General features: G+C 39.1%; 1 protein-coding gene across 3 annotated transcripts in view; it reads right to left on the reverse strand.

Annotated features, from left to right (window-relative positions):
• The window catches only part of POLA1 (DNA polymerase alpha 1, catalytic subunit), a 307,687-nt gene that overhangs the window by 228,142 nt on the left and 66,686 nt on the right, over positions 1-12,859 (reverse strand). The gene's annotated exons all lie outside the window — the stretch shown is intronic.

Genomic DNA, 12,859 nt, shown 5'->3' on the forward strand with positions numbered 1-12,859 from the left:
TATGGACAATTTTCAAAACTATTTATTGCCAGTCTCCTTCTGACAGTCGTCCACCACCTCCCTGAGAAGCTCTTCACTGGCTTCCATAACACCACATCTTCCTCCCTTTTCTCCTTCTCCAGTGGCTCTTCTCCAGCAAACTCCGTCCATCTGTCCTCCTCCTCCAAGCCATTCCATGCTGGGCATCCTGGAAACCTGGGCCCTATACCCACTTCGCGTTTTGTTCTCTCCTCTTCCAAAGTAATCTCATCCATGTCCATGGCTCACTTTACGTCAACACACCAATGACTCCCATATTTCTTCCTTTCTTTTTTTTAATTAACTTATAAAGTATTATTTGCTTCAGGGGTACAGGTCTATGAATCGTCAGTCTTCCACAATTCACGGCACTCGACTCCTGTATTTCTAACCTGCTAAATTAATATGTCCAAAATCGAAGTGCTCATCTTTCCCTCTCCCAGCCCCAAACCCAGACAACTTCCAGTGCTCTTCATCTCAGTGAAAGACAGCCCATCCATCTGCCTGCACAGGTCAGCCACGCAGAAGTAGAAGCTATTCTGGAGTTGCCCCTGATGCTTTCCCCATCCTAAGCCCTACATCCAATCTACCACCAGGTTTTGCTGACTTTCCTTGCTTTTTCATATCTCTCATATCTTTCTTTATCTTTCCCCCATTTCCTGCCAGCCATCACACCAGCCAAGAAACCACCATCCCCTGCTTAGAATACTTTAATAGGAGCCTACTAATTCACTTCCCTCATCTACTCCAAACACTCCAACTCACTCAGCCAGGGTGATCTTCTCAAAATGCAAATGGGAGCCAATCCCCCCCATCCCCACACAGAACCTGCTAAATGTCTGCCCCTTGCTCAACATGGCCTGCAAAGCAGGACTCCTGCCCCATCTGCAACCTCACCTCCAAACACTCTCGCCTCCCTTGCTGTACTCCGGCTAGAGCAGCCTTCCCTCAGTTCCTCACCCTGGAACGCATCTCCCTGGAATGCTTATCCCTACAATCCCTTTGCAAGTTAGCACCAGCACATGCTTTTCAGATCTCAGATCAAATACCAGAGGCTCAGGAAACCCCTGATTCTTCTTCAGTCTAGGCACTGTGATTCTTCAGAGGACCTGTGTTACTGGCAATCACAAATTTGCATTCCTTTTGTTAGTACTATTTTCTTTTAGAATAGCATGATTTCTCATTTCATTATTTGCTTAATGGCTTTCCCCCACCAGACTGAAAGCTCCATGAGGACCAGGGCCTTGAACACTTAAATCAACAACTAAATCCACAGCACACTGGCACCGAGCCCAACACAAGTAGGGCCTGGTGTCTTCCTCTGGGCAAATTATGAGAAACAATAGTACATCGTTAAGGTGCTTTCTAACTGGAGCGTGTAGTAGGAATCACCATCATCTGGCAGCCTCTGACAAGTGAAAACACAGAGGCACAGAATGACTGATTTGCTCAAAGCCATACAAAGTAAACATGCAAGGGGGGGAGTGTGGCACCCTTGGCTTCTGGTCCAGGCTTCCTTCAGTGCTACTCTAGCTTTTCTGTGTGGTTTTTGCTCCCACAGATGATCTGTTCTCTTATTTACTAGTAAGGAATCATGGGTTTGGCCTCCTAAGCTCTAGCTTTACTGGAATCATTACCTAAGGCTTTCGTCTCAAGCTTGCAGGTCACAAGCAATGTCATTTGTCTCCATTTCCCTCCATGGTACACACTCAGCAAATATTATTTGAAGAATTTCTGGCTATGAGGCAAGAATCAGTAATTGAATTAAATATATTCACCCACTCTAAGCCAATCTTCCACAAACAAGTTATTTTTCCTGCCCCCTCAGGACATCATTGAGAAAGAAATACACAAATTTTCCCCGTAATACAATTATCAGCTGTCTATCGCACCATGCCAGGCAGTCCAACTTAAATAGAACGTACACCCTACCCTGTTGGCCAGTGCACAGAAATATTACATGTGGCCTTAAGAACAATGCACATTATTAATAGCCTATGAGCTTATCCCTTTCCCTAAGTGCCCCCTCCCCAACCCTCCTCCTCCCTCCTGCACAGGGCTGAAAATATAGTCTGTGGTTAAGTCAGCAGGGGCAAAAAGCCCCTGAAACAAATATAGTCAAATGTCTGACACTCCAAATTATGACCAAAACCTAGTATCTCTGCTACATTCCTGTCCCACTCGACTCCTAGCCCTATGGGAAGAAATCTCATCCCTGGCCTCAAAATTTAGCCACAAGTTTTTTTCAATGTGAAATAATAATGCCAATAAAAATAGGTAGTAGAAAACTAATGTGTGAATGTGTAAAGAAGAATTAGTAATTCCAGACACCACACAAAAACCATTTCTGGAAATCATTCATGCTTTGTTGTTCTTTTCAAAATGCAAGTAGAGACTTCAGTTACTTTGTATTTCATTTTGCCTTTTAAGGGAATTTTCATAGAAATTTTTAAAATTTTTCTGAGACTCCAGAAAAATTTCAAGTTTAAAAGGGACATAAATCAATTCAATGAAAAAATTAGTAACAAAAATGATCCAAGAACAGGCGTACAATCCGACACTGGCACTAAATTTCAAAGTAGGTCCAAGATCTCTAAAACGATGACCACAGGGCTCAGGAATCCCTGGCTTAAAATCAAACAGCTTCTCAACACAAACACATACATAAAGCCATTCTTCTCCCCGCCTTCCCAAACTCCCACAACTTACCAAACTCAGCTCACTGTAATTTAACACAGTATTTACAATATGGCAAATTGACACAGGCTCACACGGACTACTGAAAGGATGAAAGACAAACAGAAGGCACTAATTCTATTAGTCTTCCCTCAGTTAACCAAGCCTGAGCTATAAAAAAAAAACCCAACCAGCTTGTTTTGTTTTTAAATTTCAGATGGAAGTGTCTCTAAAGAGTCTGACTGTACGGCTGTGAAAAGTATGCTCAAGCCACCAGACGGTACAGGCTGCTGAAAGCAGGTTCTTCCAATTAGCAATAAATGTACCCAGCACGGCTCAGGCAAGGAGGCTGTGCAGTGACATCTTGTACACCATCAGGTTCAAACACTGGGGCAGCTGAACCATCTGGGGGATGGGAAACCTGCAAGACTGCCAAGCACGACCTTGTCACCCATAAATCTATTACCTGGGCAGATGAGGAAAGGGCCAACTGGAGGAAAGATCAATATTTCGGTTAGCAGTGATCCTTTCTCTTTAATTCATAGATATCTGCTATTTGTGAAAAGAGGAGGGAGAAAGGATGTGGGAGAAAAAAATAAAGTTATACAGTATTTTCCCCTTTCCTTAAGAGTAGTATTATCCAGGAAATTACCTACACAGACTGACTGTAGAACCAGACAATTAAACCTTACGTCAATTTCTACGCCACTGGTGAATAGTGGTTAATAACTTCACACTTTTCTTTTTGTCTCTTAACAAGGAGGGAATGGCACTTTCGAAATCATTACTGCTCTGTCATCTTGGTTCTGTGCCAAAGCACGGAGCTTTAGAACACCTGTCAAATAACACGCAACTTGTGAAAAAGAAACATATACCAAAACAGGTTTATATAAAATGTTCACATATGTAGAAACGGGACTGTGTTTTGCTTAGAAGAAAGTCACTGTTTCTGGTGGGGGCTGGGGAAGAAAGGAGATTTCCAGGACTCGTTTACGTGAGTCAAGTTAGAGTTAAGAAACTCTCTCTGTCTCAGCAGAGATCAGGAGAGCGGACACAACGTCAATCTTGTAGCATTTATCTCTTCATCCTCAGCCACATCCCCGGTGGTTTCAGTAATTAAACAGGTAAAACTTAATAGATGAAAATACCATCCGCACCTTTTCAAATAAGAGTGCCTAGTAAAAAAGTACCAAGTACCCTTTTTCCTATTCTGAGTATCCAAGCCATTCTTGTAAACCCAAAATAGGCTTAAATATCAAGATCTTATTTTTTAAAAGTACATCTCCTCCACAACCACCGACCCCCAACTGCAGACACTACTACCCCAGTACGATCCCAGAGTCATAGCAAAACAGCACCCACTTTGTCAGGCATAGGGTTAGGTGCTAGGTGGAACATCAAAACATACAGACAGTGATCCCTCACGAACTGAAGGGAAGTGTAGACTAGAGAATAGAGAAATCATGGAAGGCTGTAGGCTTTTGTTTTATTTGCTAGTAAAAGAAAAATTTTAAGTAATCATATTAATTTATGCAGACCTATTCTGAAATCTAGTAGTAAAACACCCAACGTGTAAGTTTTTTAAAAAGGCGTTAATTCACAATGAGACTAACGAAGCTCAACCTTCCTTAAAAAAATAAATAAACCCTGGCACTTTTCAGGTTAGTACTGAGAAGATTCTAAAACATGGGAGAGGCCAGCCCACACAGCCCCGGGACCACCTGTTATCCCTGCTGGTACCCGGAGGTGGGATGTAGCCAATGTGTGAGGAGAAGGGGGCGGGGCGCTGCTTCTTGACAAACACTCTAGGATCAGCATGAACAGGGCCTTCCTTGGATTCTCCAAAGCACACCTAAGACAAAGATGAGGCAACCATCCCCAAACCTCAGGCAATGTAAATGCGATAAAGAACAAAGTCCACTGGTATCTCCTTGTTGAAGCTTTGTCCTCTTATGTTCACAGACCCCAGCCTGTTCCACAGGCAGGTCTTAACCCCTTTCATCTCCCTCTTCCCAGCTAGCTCTAACATCAACCGCCTTCTGTCCTCCTAAACCTACACATACCTTCTGATGTTTGGCACCATAAGAGTACACACAGGTGGATGTCCAGGCATTTTGGAGGTACTAGTTTCCAACTACTAAGAAAGAAGGATATAGGTATTCTGAATTTATTTTTAGAAGTCTAAAGTTCGGGGCACCTGGGTGGCTCAGTGTGTTAAGCCACTGCCTTCGGCTCAGGTCATGATCTCAGGGTCCTGGGATCAAGCCCCGCATCGGGCTCTCTGCTCAGCAGGGAGCCTGCTTCCTCCTCTCTCTCTGCCTGCGCCTCTGCCTGCTTATGATCTCTCTCTGTCAAATAAATAAATAAAAGCTTAAAAAAAAAAGAAGTCTAAAGTTCTGTTACCATCTGTCATCATACAGCGCTATTAAAATAGCACTGACCGTATTCCCTATGCTCTACCTATTATACCCGTGCCTTACTGTGTGGTGACACTGGGAGCTACACTTGTGGTGAGCACAGCATAAAATATAAACTGTGAAATCACTATGTTGTACACCAGAAACTAAAGTAACATTGTGCATCAGTTATACTCAGATTCAAACAAAAAATCTAAAGTTTTGGCTATTTTGAAAGAAATAGTATATGCCAGTGTTTTTAAGTATTAAATTCAAACCAGGCGTCAATGTAACCCACTTATTTATTTGATAATTGCAACAATGTGTTAGTAAAGTATGAATTATTCTATATACTTGAAATCTCTTGTAATAGCATTTCTCTCAAATTACTCAATGTCTATGTTATCATAATTCAGACCAGCCTTCCATGGGTTATTGCCAAATTAGTGCTTATTCTTACATTTACCAACACTACTTCCATTGACTTTCAGAAAGGATACAGAGAAATGAACAAGCAAATGTTGATGTTAACTACTCAAAGTTCATCCCTATAAAAGATCTGCAGTTAAGATGCTACTTACTTGACCAGAAACAGGTGTTTTTACAGAATTTAAGGGTATATGAAAAGAACTGAGGCTCCAAAATAAGTATTAACTTATTCTATGAAGAATCTCAACTCATTGCATTTGAATCACCACAGATTCTGAATTAGTGTGAATTAATGACGCTGAATAGTGTTACCAGTTTTGAAAAACTGCAAAGAATTTAGAACCCAAGCCCCCCTGAAATACAATAAAAAGGGAATAAAAAGTGTCTCTGACTTAGAATTTTATAATGTAAACAAATTCAAAAGGTAAAGTCTGTAATCACTGAAAAAGGATATTGCTTCTTTTTAACATAAAATACATTCTGCCAAAATATATTAAACCTTCATCTCAGCCTTAAAATAAATTCTTTTCTTTTATTAAAGAAATCAAAATGTTATTAGATCAGCTGAAGTTAAAAGTAGTCTTAACTGTAGCTATGAGGATTCTGGAGAAAGAAATAGAACCCTTCCCTCCTACCTACCCCCCTCCCCACCACCACCCAGTTTCCATGGCTCTGGTCTGGCAAGAAAATTCTTCACAGTGCCATGTTTTAGGTGACAAAAGCATACATTTTTAGGGCAAAAGTTTCCCTTCAACCTACAGAAGAAGGCAGGAAGGAAATGTTGAAAACCAGCAGCTCTTCATCTTCTTGGCATCAGGTTCCCCTTTGAGAACTCTTAAATGTCATAAACCCTCTCCCCACAAAATGTGTACACATGTACAAAGACACACAAATTGTTGCATACAACCTCAAAGAATTCACAGACCTCTCCTGCATTCCACTTGGATTGACAGAAGTTCTCCTATGAAAGAAAATCTAAGCCAAAGAGAACTTTAAATATTCTATATGTCCAAAAGATCATTTTCCTTCCTTTTTACTACCTTTACTATAATCACTTCTATTTTCATCTACTATGACTGAGAGAGTTAGAAAGGAGAGTGACTTTCCTATTATTCATGACTCTCTTTTAGATCAGTGGTTCACAAACTTTTTTTCTGTAAAAGACCATAAAGTATGTATTTTAAGCTTTGTAGGTCATTAGTTTCTGTGGCAGCTACTCAACTCTGCTGTGCTTAACACCAATGCAGGCCCAATAAAATGTTATTTACAAAAAACAAGCAGTGGATCAGAGTTAGCCCATGGGTCACAGCTGCTGATCTCTAGAATAGAGGAACAGGTTCAACAACTCCATAAGGAAGCACAGATAAATACAATTAGGTTCCTAACTTATAGCATCCCTAAAAAATAATTTCTAGAAGGATTACAGATCTAAATAAGAAAAAAAAAAAAACTGAAAGCTAGGCACTCTGCATCACTGGAGGAGGGAAAAGATTTCTTAAGAAAAGAAAAATCAAATTGTATGCCATTAAAATAAAAAAAAATAACCTTTACACATTCAAAGACCACAAATAAAGTTAAAGGAAAAGCCAGAGACTAAAAAATATTTGCAACACAAATGACCAAACAAGGATTAGCCTTTGAAAATCTAAGAAGAAATAGCAAGAGACATACGACACAAAGAAAGGGGTACATATATACATACAGGCAAATCAGGCACGAGAACTGAAGAGTTCAAACAAATGAAAAGCTGCTCAACCTAACTAGTACTCTGGAAACGCAAATTAAAAGCACTATGAGATACCATTTCAGACTCATCTGGCGAAAACTACAAATTCTGAGAAAAAAAAGGGCTAGCAAGGATATGAAACACTAAGGATTACACAAGGAGTATGTTTACAAGTTTACAGTGAGCTTAAAATCCCTCAAAAGAAACAACAAATTCAAAGAGGCAAAACTGCATGTCAAAGTCATTTCCGGGGGTGCCTGGGTGGTGAAGTGGGTTAAAGCCTCTGCCTTCGACTCAGGTCATGATCTCAGGGTCCTGGGATCAAGTCCCGCATCAGGCTCTCTGCTCAGCAGGGAGCCTGTTTCCCTTCCTCTCTCTCTGCCTGCCTCTCTGCCTACTTATGATCTATCAAATAAATAAATAAAATAAAAAGAAATAATTTCCAATTCTCTTCAGACTAACCACAGATACCATGGCTGAGGGAGTCAAGTCTGATGGTCCTACAGACACAGATATGAATTTGGCTATTTGAAAGAATTAGCTTGCTGTGATAAATTAAATGATTGCTGTTATCAATAAAATGTCAGAGTGCTTGTGGGTGTGCAAGTTCCACTCTTGGTAATATAGGAGAGAAACTCTTACACATGTGACATTATACTGTAGCACTATTTATCTAGGGAAAAAAATACAGGGAATACTTGGAAACCTAAAAACGTGGACAATGGGAGAACAAAAAATTCCCTGTGCTCTACTGATTCACTGAAATACTACACAAGAGGTAATATCAGTAAGTCAAATCTAAAAATGCACCAACGTGGATATCCTTAAAAAGTAGAATATAAACTAGGGTTTTTCCCCTACTTTTCCTCCTCTGCTTTTTTTTTCAGCAAAGAAATATGCATAGCATGACACATACATGGTAAAAACTTCTAATATACCACAGGAAGAGAGAATCAGTTGTTGTAAAAGCAAAAAACCATAGGCAAAAAGCACAATATGAACCCCAAGAGAGCAGTTACCTTTGAGGAAGAGAAAGAAATGAGAGAGGGTACGGGGAACCAGTCTTTAGATATCTCTATAGTAATTTGCTGCTTTTAATTATCTTTTAAAAACTACGCTTTCTAAGAAAAAAGACTGGAAAAGTGAAATTTTCTCTTATTTCCAGATAAAGATGAAAGTCTCCCTTAGCACTTAATTATAAGATTCTCCATATGCATTCATTCTCTTTCACCACGGACACCAACAGAGGCCTCCTCTTGGGCCCATTCTGAAGGGCTTCTGACAGGTGCAAGCACAATGCCAAAAAATTCCCAGGAAGGCCTGCCTAGACTGCAATATTTTCATGCAATGATTTGGATAAATTTTCTAAGTGCACAAGTTTCAGCTCTGAACACCAATGAAAGCTAGGCAGTCTACAACTGGTTGGCAAAGACTCATGTCAGCCTGCAGGGTGAGAAACTAACAACACATGGGCTCTACACACAAATAAGAGAGCATACGTTCACTTTAAAACACAACCAGAAATCCAGGCCAAAAATCATTTTATCAAGAGCACAGAAATAACAGACTGCAGTACTAATTATTCCATAAAGACAAATATTACCATTACACTAAGGATTATGCAATAAGTATGCTTATAAGTAAAGACTAAGTTTAAAATCCCTTTATAAAAAATCCAAATTATCTATCAGAATCATTTCAATTCTCTTTCAGTTAGCCTGATACTGTGACCAAGTCATGCACTGTAGTTTCATAGCCAGATATATGAATTTAGCTATGTGATAAAAAAATTTGCTTGCTATGACACACTCAGTGATTGTTCTTATCAATAAAAACTTTGTTCAAGAAAATCACCATATTTAACACTAAACAGATTAGACTATTACAATCCTTTGGTCCAGTGTTAGCCTTTAACAGTTTCAAAATTAATCAAAGTCGAAAATTTGGACAGATTTCTGTCACTAAATGGCCTTCACTATTGTTCAGAGAATAAAACCCTTAATTGATTAATGATCTCAGGGTGTCTATCGCCATCTAGTGAACAATCACTTCAATTACTACACCAGTCACTTGACAACCCAATCCGTTGTCTGGGTGGTTTAAAATCGAAGTCTATGTAGTGCTATCAACTTGCCTAGCATCTTTTTTGGTCTCTCTATACATACACTGAGAACAAACACAAGTACAGGCGATATTTATACTGATTCACTTTTGAGTGTCTATAAACTTAAGTTTCCATATTACTTTTCTGGAAAAACTGACTTCATTATTTTTAAATAACTTGCACGCTATGAGGTCTCTCATACAATTCTTTAACCATTAACTAATTCCTCTACCACCGAGCAATTAAAAATCATAGAAGAGCTTAAAGTGTGAAAAGATCACACCTGGGAAAAGACAATATTGATGTCCATTTGACACAACTATTAGCATTTTTATTATAAACCTGTTTATGAAAGTACAATTAGTAATTACCCTGAGTACTCTAGCAGCCATAATACATTTGATTACAGAAATTATTAGGTCACCAGAGCCAAAACTGCATGATTCCAACAAAAATGAGCACACACAAAATAGACTTAAAAACAAGAAGGGAGTGGGGCTTACAGCCTCCCCAGACTGTGTATTAATCCATATTCAAATGTAAAATTTTATAATCTTTTCAGATGACATGCTACCACATCTCCTTCTCATTCATTGCCACTTGAACCTTAATCTAATTGATCCTACAACAACTTGAAAAGCAAACAACTTCTAAGATCTTCAGGTTACTGAATTATTTTGTCCATTCTATCTTCTTACAAAAAGACAACTGTGATCAGTTACAAAGGTATTCCAAATTTCAGCCAACTGACTCTCATTTTATACTTCACCCCTCCTATCTCTTTAATAATCAAGAAACGTTTGAAATCACAAAGGCCTAATAGTATATATGGAAAATGCTAGTAAACCCAAAGATCAACTACCACAGAGAATATTTCTATCCACCTGTGCTAATAATTATCACCAATACTTTAACAATCAGTTTTATTTTAGGAAATAATTTCTGTAGGTGGTTTTGAATCTTCTTCTAGAAAAGATTTCCAGGGAGCAACTGGGTAATTATTATTTCTCATTAACCTCACATTACTTTCAAGGCCGACTTTCCGCAGTTGTTATATATATATATTTTTTTATTTGTGAGAAGGAGCAAAGGGGAAAGAGACAAGGGGGAAATGAGAAACCAAAAATTTAAATCACATACGATTATTTCTATATTTGTTTGAAACTCTTTGCCTTTCAGTAGAGAGGAGGGGATTTTTTTATAGTTTACTAAGATTTGTTACTGCTATATTTTATACAACAAGAAAAATAAAAATCGAGTTTAAAGACCCTATTAAAGATCAAGCTTAACAAAAATACTGCCCTTAAAATACAATGGATTAGGGGAGTCGGGGAGATCGCTGGACAAATTTGGGGCTTATCATTATCAACAGTGCCCTTTTAAGCTTGTGGATTTCTGAGCCAATGCAGAAAATGTAACAACAGGGATTTCCCAACAGCAAGAGGCACTCTCCAAGGGAGTAAATTGTCAACTATTGCCTCTCGTGAGAAACTTAAGAGTAACCTTGATCCAATCTCAATAGTCAACCTATGTATTATCACCCAGTTGGGGCATAGTGAGTGCATTTCCTAATACAAAAATAAGATGGTATTCTATCAGAAGCCACTGGATACATACACAGAAATAAAATTTAAATAATTTTTAAGTAAACTTAGCCTAAGAAACTGAATACATCCTTCCCTCACTTCAACTAGCCCCTAAAATCCCTTATCTTCCCATGTAAAAAAGGGCCTGTGTCTTGAAAGGAGTATCAAAAAAGATGTCCTTCAAGGACTAAGAGGTAGAATATAAAGCTAGAAGCACAGCCATGAAAGACATGGTGAGATGGGGCAGACAAACCTACTGTAGTAGAAGCCTTACAATCAGGAAAAAAATGGATTTCAATTCAAAACAGTTACTATACTTCACCTCTTTGAGTCTTAGCTTCCCTATCTGCAAAAGGGGGAATGTTATGAACTATACCAATGAATTCTTAAGGAAAAAATTCATCTGGAAGCTTCTCACATATTGCTGGTGTTTAATACATGTTTTGCCCTTCCTCACTGTGCCCTAAGTCAAGTCTGTGAGACAGGGCTGTCAAGAGAAGAATGGCTCTGAACATCCTGTTTGTTTCATGCCAGACAGACTGCCACTGACCAATACAGGAGCCACTAGCCACATGTGGATAATTAAAATTTATTTTAATTATAATTAAATTAAACTCAAAATCCAGTTCCTCCACAAGTCGACACTAGCCAGACAGCAAGTGCTCACTCACCTACTTGGGCCTACTGCATTATCTAGAGAACATTTTCACCATCTCAAGTTCCACCAGACAGTGCTGGTCTGGACTCTAAAGGAGGGGTCAGGAAACATGTTTCCTGAAATGGGAAAGATGGCTAATATTTTAGGCTTTGCAGGCCATGCAAGTCTCGACCCTGACTACTCAATTCTGCTATTGCAATGCAAAAGCAGCCACAGGCAAAACATAAATAAGTATGGCTGTGTTCCAATAAAACTGTATTCACAGAAATAGATGGCTGACTGGATTTAGTCCATGGGCCATGGTTTTGCCAACCCCTATGCAAGATGGTCTGACTTCAGACCCTCAAAATTAATATTCTGCCCATAACCATGAACTACTTCCTTAAGACTGAGTAGTCTCAAATCTACTGAGGGGAATCAATAGTTTACTGGAGTGAAATGGAATCCGGTATTTAACATAACTACTCTTTTACAAGTTAAGAAAAATTCAAGCATGTGGGGTTAAAGCAGGTAAAGCTTATAGTGTTTACAAAGTGACAGTATCTCAAAACTGTTTGGTATCCGACTCATCTTTCTAAAGCCAACAATTCTCAATCCCTAATTTCACTCCTCAACTATTCCTGGAATTGTGGACTTCTACATCAAACTACTTAACAGGCGTAGAGATCTATTACAAATCTCAAAGCCAAAAAAGAACTCCTAATCCCTCTCTCCCAGATTTCTCCATCTTAGTAAATGGCTCCATAAGCTAACCGGCCGTGGGACTAAAATGGAGGTATCCTCCTCGATATCCTCCTTTCCCTCACACTCCAACCTGATAAAATCAGCAACCAAACTAGTTCCCTTATGTCACTCATGTCACCTCCTAAAGAACCCTTCCCTGACCAATCTAAACTAGCCATCTTAACATGAAACTAGCCCACTAACCTGATTTAATTATCTGAATAGCATTTACTTCTATCATATTCTTATTTTTTGTGTTTATCACTCATTTACAGTCTATTTTCCCAAACTACCCTCTCCCCAACCCAAGTCCCCACTGCATGCCACTCTACACCCCCTGCTCTACATAAAAATGTGACCCTCATGATGCAGGGGCATCTTAGGTCTTGCACAACACTCTACCCCCATAACAATGCCTGGTATAGAGTAGACACTCAATAAATACTCTCTCTCAATGGATGAATGAACACATCCTTACTTAAAAAACTATCTGTCTCAAATTTGTCCTAAGAAAGGGGCATTTGAATCTATATAACTGGGCAA

Source organism: Mustela nivalis, assembly GCF_964662115.1.
Source record: "Mustela nivalis genome assembly, chromosome: X".
NCBI classification, from domain to species: Eukaryota; Metazoa; Chordata; class Mammalia; order Carnivora; family Mustelidae; genus Mustela; species Mustela nivalis.